Source organism: Strix aluco, chromosome 9, assembly GCF_031877795.1.
Source record: "Strix aluco isolate bStrAlu1 chromosome 9, bStrAlu1.hap1, whole genome shotgun sequence".
NCBI classification, from domain to species: Eukaryota; Metazoa; Chordata; class Aves; order Strigiformes; family Strigidae; genus Strix; species Strix aluco.
In genome coordinates, this window is record NC_133939.1 from 1076842 (window position 1) to 1090079 (window position 13238).

The following is a 13238-nucleotide window of genomic DNA, read 5'->3' on the forward strand; positions in this document are numbered from 1 at the left end:
AAGTTTAAGAACTGATTTTTGAAAAGAAGTGATGCTAGTCATGGCCACAGTGCTTTTCACATCGTTATCTGTGAAGGGGTCTGGGACATACACATGCTATGTAAGAATGCAGGGGAGATCAAACTTAAAACACAAACACCTCAGGATTTTTTCTTCCTATGAATAGAGTTGAGAGGCTAAAATACCATTAGACATGAGAAATCTAATGTTAATCTGAAGTCATGTTACAGAATCTGAAATTAATTCAGCTGCCAAGAAATTGTTGCCATCGTTTGATACACAGAAAACAAGATCTCCCTTGTTTGACCACGTGGGACAGTGGATTGTCAAAGTTCAAAAACCAAAGAGAAGATCAGCAGCATTCCCTCAGCTCACGGGATAAGATTGTCAGCTCATACAATTTGTATTATGTTGGGCACTGCAGCCATAACCAGCTCTCACAAAGACTTCCAGTTCTTAATTTCCACAACTGTAATCAGTTTTAATTTGAGGATGCTTTGTGACTGCAGAACTTTGATCTGGCGTGGCCACTCCTAAAATGCAGCCAGCCCGCACACTGGGCTCAGGCAGGGCAAAATCTTATGTCCAGCAAGAGCATAAGGTACTGCCCCCCAGAAATATCCTTCCCTGTCCTACCATTTTCACGTCAGAATTTCTGTAGACTTGGTAACACTCCTTGGATTTCACTTCCATAAACTTGTCCTGCATTCCCTTGAAAACATCCAGACTTTTAACCTTCGTCACATACTTTGGCACCAAGCTTCCAGTTTACACACCCACTGCACGAAGACCATGTTAGAAAGCATTATTTTTTTTAAAACTGGCTACACCTCATTCCATGTGTCACTGCCAATGACAATCAATAAACACAGATAATACAATTTAAACACAAAAAACAACTTAACTATTATTTTGACTGCATTTTTTACATCACAACTGATCTAGAGAATGTATATATTGGGGAAGCAAAAATCCTTCAAAACAAAAATCTTTAAAACTTGATAACTGCATTTCCTGAGAGCACTCACTCCTTCCATCAAGCTGTGTGAGTAATTCAAATTAACTACAGCCTTCTCTCTTAAATCCACACATTTAAGTGATTGTCACCATGAAATTTAAAATATTTTAGGTATCTGTGCCTTACTACACCCAAGCAGTGACATCACCAAGTTCATATCTTGAACTAACACTTCATTTCAGTACAGCCTGTGGGGGGGAATAACAGGATACCTGAAACTTCTATCCTGAACCAAAAAAATTAGAAAGAAAAGTCCAAAGAAGGGAGAGTTGCTGAAATGGTGTTTTAAATACACTTTAAATATTTAAAATATCTTAATAAATTATTCACTATTTAAAAATTCAGGGATTAGTTCTCAGATTTTGTACCTGTAGATTATTTTCTTGAGCTCCATCACTCGCTCGGTCTGTGCTTTCTAGGGAAGAGTGTTGAAACCACAGTAACAGCCTGAATTACTTATGGATTTAGGGAGGGATTAACCCAGCTCTTCAGTAATGACAGTATTTTCTCCAAAGTCCCTGGAGGTCATGACTAGCTGTAATGACATATTATGACATTCAGGACACTGACAAAATGGGATTGAGATGCCTGAGGCACTTCAGCACGGAAAACCCTGCTGGGAGCTGTCGCCTTCCTCAGCTCTCCCTGAGCTGACAGCCTGCTCCTGCCCAGCAATCCCAGGCAATCCCATCCCTTCCAGCTGCAGGAACTCCTCCGCACCAGAACGCAGGATGGCCAGGAGCTGCCAGAAAGCTCTTGCCTTGCGAGCAGGGTGTGCTATCCCCTCCTCCTGTGGTCCCGACCCTGGCAAGATCTGCCCAGCAGCCAGAGCAGGGCAGTGTCGGGGGAGGTGAAGGCCAAGCACAGCCCAGCGCTGGCTGAGGGGTGCAGCCACTGCCAGGGGGGCTGGAGATGCTGGCAGCTAATGAGGCACACAGGGTGACACCAGCCTGCCAGCACAAGGGTCCCAAGGAGGGATGGGCTGGAAAGCACACAGCTCCTCTGGCTGGGACAGGCCTGGAGACCTGCTCCCTGGGAAAACTCTGCTGCGCAAGCTGCTGGTTCAGGTACAGGAGAAAAAGAAGGTCCTGAATCCAAAGCTGCTGAGCTGAGCAACCAAAGCAAAGGATCTCCAGATCGGGGTTGTTCTGGTGAAAGGGAGGACCCACACGCTGCTCCATCTGAACAGACAGATCCCAAACCAGAGACAAAAGGGGAAAGCAGCAGCAAAGGCTGCAATGCACAGCGACCCTGTCAAGCTGCTCCAACACATCCTTACGGTGAACCAAGGGTCGCACCAGCACCGACGGCAGAAACTTTTAAAGCCTACCCGTGGCTTTTTTTTCCCTTGGCAATCAGATGGAGCTGTAGAGATCAGCACAACATAGTGAACAGCTTGAGGAGTACACCGAAATTCATCTCTGTATGCACCTACTCCTAGACAAACAAACAAATACGAAATATATTCTGTTCCATCTCCAGCCAGGATAGGATTTCAATTCCCATCTAATTTGACCTCCCCAGTAGAGCCACTCAGTAGGAAAACCCTCAGGGCATTAAATGGACAAAGCGAGGCATGCAAATACTCCATTCTAAGAGCACAGCACATGTCTTCAGAGGTCTTCAACTGATTTTGAAAACTAGATTCATGACAAAACATTGCACCCTTTATAAAAATCTTCCCAGAATGATATGACAGGCTATGACCTAGCATTCGTTCCAGGAGAAACACCTCTTCATTCTTCATGCATTAAGTAACGAATGGCAAAAACCTCGTTAAGAAAGGAAAAAACCTCACGGCAAAATATCTCCTAAAATAATTTCACCTCTACATATCGCAGTAACTGGCATCTTTCCCTTAACACCCCAAATGTCTGTAGAATATCAGTTTGTTCAGTGACACTGACTTCACTAGGAGCACACTGTGAGTGAGGATTGTAGGACAGGGAATAGAGAGAATCACGTTTTGTTCAGAATGGCTTTTGACTTGGGAAGCCAGAAGACATCTAAGCAGCATATTCTGGTTAATTTACTTTGATATGTGAAGATTAACTCCAGGGAAATAAAAATAATACATTCAGGGGTTCTTCCCACCATTCCTGTAACTGTTCCTATTGTCACAGAGTCATTAAATCCCTCTGTTAACTCCCCAAGCATTACAGGTCTGCGATATTCAAGATAATAAAGTAGCCCACAAAACAACCTTCCTGAATAACAATCATTCATAATTGATAAATTATAAAAGGTCTTTCTAATACACACATACAGTAACCAGAGCACAACTGAAGCACAACCACCACTGACTGAAGCACAACTAACATGAACAAAGGCAAAACTATCACAGTGCAAAAGCAAGAATCCCAGCTTCAAAAGGATGCTTCACACCGAGTCACTCTGCTGCACCCCCAGACCAGTTTGTCTCAGGGGAAGTTTTCATTCCAACAGACAGGGGCATTTTCTGCACACAAGCTCAGCAAATGGTTTTACAGGAGCACGGCAATGCCACCTGTCTGACAGAGCAAACCAAACCCGGTTTTATAGAGAAACACGCTCTGGAATAATCACTGTAGTGCCCTGCCCAAACTGTTTTCCAAAATAAACAACCACAGGAGGAGGGTTTTGCTGTTGTTACTGTGCCAAACTCTCACACCATATCATTATTTTTCAGTCACTCTCTTTAATATTTATTCTGCATGTTCTCCACAGTAAATTGTGATCAGCTACAGCTCAGAAATGTAAGTTTTCTAAATCTTAGAAGACTGAAGTACAGAAACTTATCATTCCATATGTCTGTTAAGCCTCTCGACACAAAGACTCTTGCTTTACTTCTAAGCTCATTTGCTACTAGAGCAACAAGCCACTTAAAACACTTCTGTGGGACTGCACACTCTTGAATACAAATACTTGGATTTTGTACACACTACTCATTGGTAAGGGTTTTGCTATTGCACACAAAAACAGCTGCTGGCCTCTGAAGTTTTCTCCTACTTCTCTACTTTTAACTCACCTCCTAAAGCCAGAGGTACCAGGGAGATGTTGAATGGCAACAGAGCACAGTTCAGCAGCTTCTCCTCTTCAGCTGGTACCTGGAACCAGGATCTTTCCTTCAGGTACACTGTGGGCAGCCCAACACACAGCTCACTAAGTGGCACGGCTTATGTTCTTCCAAGCACTCAGGGGCATTAGTTCAAAGCAAAAACAATTAATCTGCACCTTGACAGTAGGGTTTGTTTGGGCTTTCCCCATCCTTTTCTGACACCACACCAAAAAAAAGAAGTCTGGCCTTCTTTGCTTGTGCTGATCGGTTTGTTGGATGTCAACGAAAACAGACTAACTTAAATATACAACACCTGTTACCTTTTCAGTCAAAAGCCGAGTTTCACAAAAGCTCCATATCCACAACATGCCTCCTTGAGGACTTCAGGTAGGTAAGGATTAAACACAAAGCCAGATCTTCAGGTGGTGTAAATGGATACAGCCTATGGGCTTAAACAAATCAATTCTCATCAGCCCAACACCCTGAACGAGTGCTCCACCCTATGCTTTTAGAAAAGGTAATAGAAAAATAACCCAGGGGGAGGGAGGAAGACCATTCCAAAAAAAAAAAACCCAAAACCCAACAAAAGAACAACAACAAAAGAAAGAAAAAAACCAAACAAAACCAAAACAAACCAGAATACCACAAAAAAAAAATTTAGAATAATTACTCAGGCTTTTTCTCACATATAATTATGAGCACCAGATCTAACAAGGCCTAGTTACCTACAGATTTGCATGTTGTGGCTAGTGCATTTTAATGTCTAAGCACTCCCAGCAGCCAGGACACACACAAAGCTCTTCTAGGTTGACTCTTTGACACTGATGATAGAATGAGCTCACCTGGCAGCTTTTCTCTCAGCCAGAGACCGTACGGGAGTCTCTCTCCTCCAATTTCTCAAAACTTACTAAAACTTAATAATTTTTAAGACTTCCATTCCTTTGACAAATACTGCAAAAGCAACCAACAACTTCAAAAATATCTGGTGCAGATTAATATACAAACAGTACACCAGGACATAGGACAGCAAGTCTTGTTTCCACAGGAAATCAGCATAAGCTCTTTTCACCATATTGTGTTTTCATCTGTCCTCTGAGCAACACAATTTACAAAGGGTTTGCAAGCTTCATTTCTGACTTCCAAGACAGAAAAACAGTTTCAAGAGGAATGGAGGAGACCAACAATATACCAAGGGAGAAATGCTAAAGGCACTGTAGTTGAAAACCTATTGCACTGCCTGCCCATCCCACCCTTCCTTCCCTCAGCACTGCTCAGCCCAACACACACAAGGCTCAGAGGAAGCTACAAGCAATGGGGGCATTTAGCTCCACTGAAGGCAGCAGCACTAGAACACTAGCTGAGGATCCAGACCCAGCAGCATGTGTTTGTAAACAGCTTTTAATTCCTTCATTATTTACTACTAAAAAAAATCTCCATAGATTTCATATAGTTACTGTTTTCACCATCTAAATTATAAAGAAACAGTGGTTTCTGAAAACCAGAAACAAAAACCTGGGCAACAAAAGGAGTTCAAGCTCCTGTACCTTTTTTTTTATTTGAACTGGGGAAGTGGGCCATCTTCACTGCCCTTTCAAGCCTCCCTCAAATCCCTGACTTGAAACAGTTGTTCAGCTCCTCACAGTTCCTCACCAATAGCTCTCATGCCTCTCTCAAGCTGTTCTGTGTCACGTCAAGTCTTGTTTTATTTTAACTGTACAAACTCTTTAAGACAAGGACTTAGCCTATATTTAGAAAATGCTGCATAAAGATATAGTGCTGTGTAGGAGTTTTACAATTTCTCTGGTGTTCAACTTCAGCATTTTGGAAGTCACACGCATTGTCCTGGGCAATTGCAAACTATAAGGAAAAAAAAGAATCATTAATATGAGTAGAGAATTGATTCCTTTAGACATACTTTTTCTTCCCTTGACCATTTTCAAAGCATATAGAATCAAAATAAAATTGCCACACTGTAGGATCTCAACCAAAATCAAATGAAAGCATGAGAAAACAAACTCTAGAGTTCTGACACCCTTCTCCCACAGTCACTTCTTGCTCACTCTAGTGAACAGTATCACCCTAAGGCCTTCTTGCACTAAGGCTACAATTGCCAATACACAGTTTTCAGAAACATCTCGCCCACAACATATTAAACTTCTTAAGACCAGGGTGAGCAGGAGTTTTTTTGTTATTTTCTCCCCTCTGGTTATTAAGCATTTAAGAGAGCTGATAGTATATTTTAAAAGCTGTGAACTTACGTTTGCATTTTACTGTACTAGAGCAAGTAAATGAAAGAAATTCTTTGTTCTGAAGCATTCACTGTTCCTGTTCTACATCCAGAACAGAGCGCAGCTTTCAACCAAAAGCACCACAGCTTACCTTCTGACCGTCACAAAGAACATTTGAATTTTACACGTGTATGTATGCACACAGGATGTACGCAGTATTTACCCCAGAAAGTTGATCCTTATGGTGTCTAGGGAATATTATGTATCCCTGTAAGCAACTCACTGGGTGGGTTAGCTAAAAACTTCATTCAAGTCTTGCAACACCCTAGTCGTCTTCATCTGCTAACACTCTTAATTTGAAACCGTTACAGGTATAAATGATGTGTCTCTTGACAAAGAAGATTCAGAGGCATAACCAAGTTATTAGGCCTTTAGCTACGCCACCTAAGGCGGCTGTTTGCATGCTCCTAGCTCATGTCAAACGCTAAATGAAAAAAGTTCAAACTAACTTTTCTGTACATTAAAGCGTAGCAGAGCTGCAGATCTGACAGTCTGAAACAGCCTTGTAGCTTCTGGTTCCGATTTCTGCCCGATAAAAGTTTAATCTGTAACAAAATCTATCATTAATAAACAACTGCACATTAGACCCTGTTTAAGGGCCATAAGCAAGTACTAAAGACTGGTGTGAAATTTGCTGAGACCTGCCACAGACAGTCAGCCACCAAAAACATATTTGACCAAGATCGGGATGTTAATTTTAAAATGAGGATTTAGAGAGGATCGAGACTACCTTGTGGCTAATGTGACTGATCCCTGAATTTCTTCTAGCAGCCCTTTTGTGGTGGAGTAGAACAAAGGCTTAACAGCTGATTTTTCTTTCATTCCCCACCACCTCCCCTCTACGTCTTTTTCTTCCCCATCTCAGCAGATGCCCCAGAGTTTGCTCACTATAAAATAAAGATTAGCAGATAAAAAGAAGCCATTTCTGGTGTCAGCTCTTAACAGCTAATTTCTCTATATTCCTTTTACTTCGTCCCCATCTACTCCACATGCACGTTTTCCACAACTCTCTTCTCAATTTTATTTTGAAACAGTTTTCCCAAATCTTATATTCTTCCTCTACTTTCCCATTATTCGTAAACTTCTGAAAACCTAAAATCCAGGCAATCACTTTAACATCCCTGGTCTTTTTAACCTCTGCTCCAGCTGGACTTCATAAAAACTCTAAATGCCTTGTTTACCACCTGATATTGTGCCCTTACATAATTATCATTAGTATTGAATAGATGCCCATATATACAGAACACTCTTTTCAGATACACTGAACTGACATCAATTTTATTTGCAGTGTCTTGACCATTCTAAAGTTCCTATTCCTATTCTTCTGGACTCTCAACTCATTGTAAGAAAAAAAAATTGATAACCTAATTTTTAGAGCTACCGAGAATTTAATGATGTAACAAAAACCATCAAAACAGTACATGCTCAGTAACTTCTGAAAATCATTCCCTGATGAAAATAAATGCTGTACAAAGCAAACAGATACTAAAATATTATTTAAGGATATAAGCAAGACCTCATTAAAATCAGCAGCAGTTTTGCCACTGGCTTACAGGGCCAACACTTCTCACAGAGCCTATAGCTGCTACGTTAAAAAAAAAAGGTTCAAAACACTAACAAATTGTGATGCTTGAGTCTTCTACAAACCCCTGGAGGAGTCCCACAAAACAAAACCAGGTTATTTTGCTACTTCCACTGAGGCAGAGCCTTGCGCCCCCTTCGCACCCCACACCCCTTAAACACATCTCCTCTTGGACTGGGGAACTGCACCCACAGCTGAAGGCACCATCTGCTCTCAAGGTATTTGAGAGGTCTGCAAATCTGAAAGAACGTATATCGACTTGCAGCATCACTTTAAATTCATATGTAGAAAGCCACATCATTTTCCCTATTGCCATTTTCTGCCAGTCACCTCCCTTCAGCAATATCAAGAGAAAAAACATTAATATATCACCGGAAGAATCTGCTTACCAAGGCAGCTTATTAGTATTTCTGAATACTGCAAATTAAATCAGCTTGTTAGCACTTTCATCCTTTAAGCATATAGATTAGGTTCTTATTTAAAATTTCTGTGTTAACAGCAGAATAAATATTACTTTTCTTGCACAGACTAAAGTATGGTAACAGTTAATAAAGAAAATGAAAGGCAATCTTATTTTTGGCAGGACTGTTATTCCGTTTCCATTGTACGTGTGCCACAACATGTTCAGCTGATCATCAAGAATCCAGCCTGCATATTTTAAGGTTATAAAACCTGTTAAAACAGTCACCAAGGCTCCTATTCAAATCAGTAGCAGCTCTGTCACAGGCTTAAATGGCCAAAACTTCTCCAAGAATTCATAGAAAACTTCGCTCTTCTCCTCTCTACTCACCAGTCATATAGTAAAAAATGAATGCAAAACACTTTAAATAAATGAATAAATAAATGAGCCGGGATAGTTCAGAAATACACCCCCTGGATTGGCACTGCACTAAATAGAGTGAGAAGACACTGCAGAATGTGGAACTGTTACCTAGCACACAGACAAAATCCAAAGCCCCCAATGCGGTTTATTTGGCTGCTGGCAGAGGGGCAGAAGCTGCCGCCGTCACACCCCAGCACAGCACACCCCTCCCACCGCCTTCTGCCCCTACCAGGTGCCTTCATCTCTCTCGGGTCCCAGGTTTGCTGGCACAGCTAACGATGGCAGGGGAACATCATCTGCACAAATGTCATTGCTGCAGAGGTTCTGCTTCCAACCACGATGGCACAAGCAGCACAGAGATGAGGAGCCTGTTGAATACTTCTGCCCTTTCACCCAAATCTAAATCTCACTGTACTATACAGAATCAGTAAATCACTTGAGAGCTGATACTTTCACATGAAAACATCTGAAGAGATCCCATCACGATGGCACGGCAAAGAAACAGAGAAGAGGCCAGAAAACAAGAGCGAAGGAAACAAAAACAGAGAAGAAAGCTGGAGCTGGAAATGCACTGGAACCAGTCAATATATTTTCACAAGCAGTGATTTGCACTACCAAAACGTACAGGCAAAGAGTATTTTTTAAAGCTTCCTCCCAGCCTGTCACAGGTGGTTCCTCACACTGGCAGACAGCTGTGACCCTCAGAAGCATTACTGACCCAGCTGGGTCTCAAATTCCTGGTATGCTGGAGCATTATACAAAATTAAGTGGTATTTCCTTAAATAATGTAAAAGTGACATTACATTCTAGAGTGTTGAACTGCTTTCTCTCAAACTTAACGCCAAAGAAGATCCAGGAAAAGCTTTTTCTCCTAGACTGAAAAAATAATCTGCTAGTATTAGTCTTTACAGAGAAAATGCTGCATAACTTTACACCCAAACCCTGCAACTGGGTATGCAGGAAGTTTCCACATCTACACTAAACTATAAAAAAACCCTACACTAACACAGTTAAGTCACTGAGATAAGACTGTGGGACTTGCGATGCATATTCCAGTTCAACGGCCTTTCTCTAGCACAAACCAGCTGTGACTTCACCACAACACTGAGTCCATTTCCCACCTATGAAGGAAATAATTACACATTCCTATCTCGGCACTCACAGGGGCTTACACAGCAACACCCAGGGCAAAAAAATAGTGCTGTCTGTAGGCAACTTAGAACATCATCATTCAGATCCTGTAATGCACCTCAATGGTGTATTTGGGGTCTTTTTTTTTTTTCTTTTTTTTTTAGTTTTTCTGCAGAATTATAAAATGCATGCAACAGATTACAGTGCTCATTGTAAAAACTTCTTGCTTTTTCCACATCCAGGACTTCTCTGCTTTTACTTATTGCTTGCCTGTGGTTTCTTTTCCCTTACACTATCACTGTATTTTACTATAAAACAACTATCTTGTACAGGACAGATCATGTTTCAGGTAAAAGCAGTAGACTTTGTAGGAAACGTTAACATTTTGTCGCCATACAATGAAAAAATGATACTATAGTCTTCAGTCAGAGGGTGTGTGGGTTTATATTACCCCAGCAATACCCTCTGCCATGCAGTGCAGGGAGAACAAGGCAAAAGCAGTAAGTACAAGTAACCACGTGTTTAACTAGTGAACAGCGACAGGGGTTTAATACAATTGCATGTAACATCTATGGCTGCACCTTCCACAACCTCAGTGTTAAAGGCCCTTGCTGAAACACAGGGGGACACATCAACTGTCACAAGCACAAATCACACTGCACATTCCGAGTGCTCACAAGTTCTGCCGTGGCACACAGCCAGCACGTCCAACAGCTGAAGTCTAATACAAAAGCATATTTACTTTATCAAGGCAACCCAAGTTTACTATCACTGCAGAAAACTGCCAAATCAATGCAATAACAAGAGAAACACTTGATGAAGCTGCAAACCCAGCCCCTACTTGCCATTATTTATGTGCACGTTTCCTTTGGTTCCCCCCCCCCGACGAGCCCCTCCAAGTGCCACAAAACTGCTTTGTAAGGGAAAGACCTGGAGCACTGAACCTTATAACAAGCAGTAACTTCTGCAAGACAGAGGATAGAGTTCAGTTCTTCCCCCTAGCAAGCTGGTAGTTACTCCAAAAACAAAGCATGCACTGCTCATTGGTTTGACCTGAAGTGTCTACTGGGGTTTTTTTCCATTAATACTTTCACTGACACACAAATGCTGTTTCATCTCCTGCTTTACTTGTATTAATCAACCCCAGAAAAACAACTGTGCAGCTTTCATTTCTTCACCTTGCCTCAAAGCTCTGTAACACCTGGTGAACACACAGCTCCTTCTATCAGGACATCTCCAGAAGCTGACGCAGCATGACAGACCATGCTCACACACAAACACACACTGAGATCTGGAGACACAAGATGCTTTTTCAGCATCTTCTGTGACTAACAGACTGAAATCCCCAATGGTCTCTCCTGTAACCCAGCCCCGGTGCGTGCCCTGTGCTCTGTCCCGGGTCCTCCTCCTGGTCCAGCTCCCCACGTCCATCCCCTCTCAGGCTGCCCCAAGCTCTCCCCACGCAGGCCTGGCTCAAGCCAACATGCCCCCGCTATTCCAACAGTCCTGCAGGGCCTCAGCCAGGGCACAGGACTTCACCCTGCGGGCTGACAGACAACTTTCCCACAGAACTCCATTCCCTCACCTCACTGCTGCTGCCTTTGGCATCCTCCAGGCCAACCTCAGGGAGTTCTTCAAACTCCAGGGATCGCTGCAGTCCGCACTAAAACTGGGTAAAACTAAAATTGGGTAAAGGAACCCCAATGTGCAGAAAATATCCCTTGGGTGTACAAGATGCTCTCGGCAGACCCTGCACAGCCGTGTGTTACCCTCTCCCCAGACAGTGCTGCCTGTTGAGGGGATGTTGCTCTCCGTTTGGGATACCGGAGATGAATACCAGCTTCGGGTGAAAAGAGCCATCATCACGCCTCTAAGGGGACTTTTCTAAGGCTCGTCATTCCTCTGGGCTATTCCAGGTCTGAGTCAGCCCTTCCCATTTCCATTGCTAAGAAAACATTCTTGAAATATTTTTTACTGTTTCTGCAATAATTCTCTGTCCTACAGCAGCCTCAAAAATCATGGCTAAAGCAGCCACTGCAGAGATAATGAACAACGCAGAAATATTTTATGTGCTATCACTACTTCTAGCTAGATAAATACAAATACTGCTGTCCTTCATACCAACTGCATTTGTCCTACAGAAACACACACAGTGAGGAGCTGTAGAGGACAAGAACCCTCCTGAATGATCAGGCGCAACGTCTTTGCTCTCTGAGCTTTTCCAGGTCATTAATATTTCACTTCTATGAATTCCTCAGCTGCTTTTACAACAGGTTCCTCTCTCTCCTTCTGAAGTATGAGCAAGAGGACTTGTTTGAAGCACCCAGCAGACCTTGCCTCCCTCCCCACCCCCGTGCCCCTGAGAGTTTAACACCTCCAGTGCAATCTATCCCAGATAGAAAACCCCCACGGGCGGAGCAGAGGGTCAGAGGAGATTCTGAGTCTCCCTTCTAGTTCCAGCAGCTCTAAAGGTGCGCAGTAAGAAAATAAAGCGTACCGCAGTGTCTCTCCATGCTTGCTGTTGGAAAGCACGGGCAGTCCTGCAGCTCCTGCCCCCAACCCCCCCGGGCAGAGGCCGCCCAGGACAGCCGGTGCCTCGGCCCCCCCAGCCCCATTCTGAGGCCCCCGCTCACCGCCCGCCCGCAGGGTCAGTGCCGATCGCTCCGTGACCACCGGAGAGGAAAAGCCCCGCACCGACAGAGCGGAGAAACGCCCCGAACAGCCTCTGCTCTCCCGCCCCTCCCGCGGCAGCAGCGAGGCCGGAGCTCACTCCCCGGGAGCGGGGCGGCTGCCGCGGGACCGGCTCCCCCGCTGTGCCCCGGCCCCCCCCAGCACCGCGGCCCCGCCGGCGCCGCCTCTGCCCCGGGACGGGCCGCCCCCCGGGGGACCCCTGCGGGCACCGAGACCCTGCCCGCCCCGCCGCCAAGGCGCTACCGCCGGCGCCCCCCCCGCGCCGGCCGCCCTCGCTCGTCCCCGCCGCTCCCGGAGCGCGGCCCCCGGGGATCGGCGCAGAGCTACGGCCCCGGGACCGCCCCGACGCGACCCCCGCCCGCCTCCCCTCAGCACCCGGGAGCCGAGGCGGCCCCCCCGCAGCCCGCACCCCCGCCCTCCCCCGCCAGCCGCCGCGGCCCGGCCCGGCTCCCCCGCGTGGCGGCACCGCCCGGGCCGGGGCCGCGTTACCTGCCCGGGCTCCTCCAGCGCCCGGCTCTGCTCGTTGTCCGCCGGCGGGGGCTGGGGACGCTCCTGGACGCTGTGACCCCGGAGCATCGCCCGGCCCGGACTGACAGCCCCCCTCTGCCGGAGCGGCGGGACCAGCGCCCGGGCACTGCCGGCGGCGAGGCGGGCAGGGGAGGGCAGGC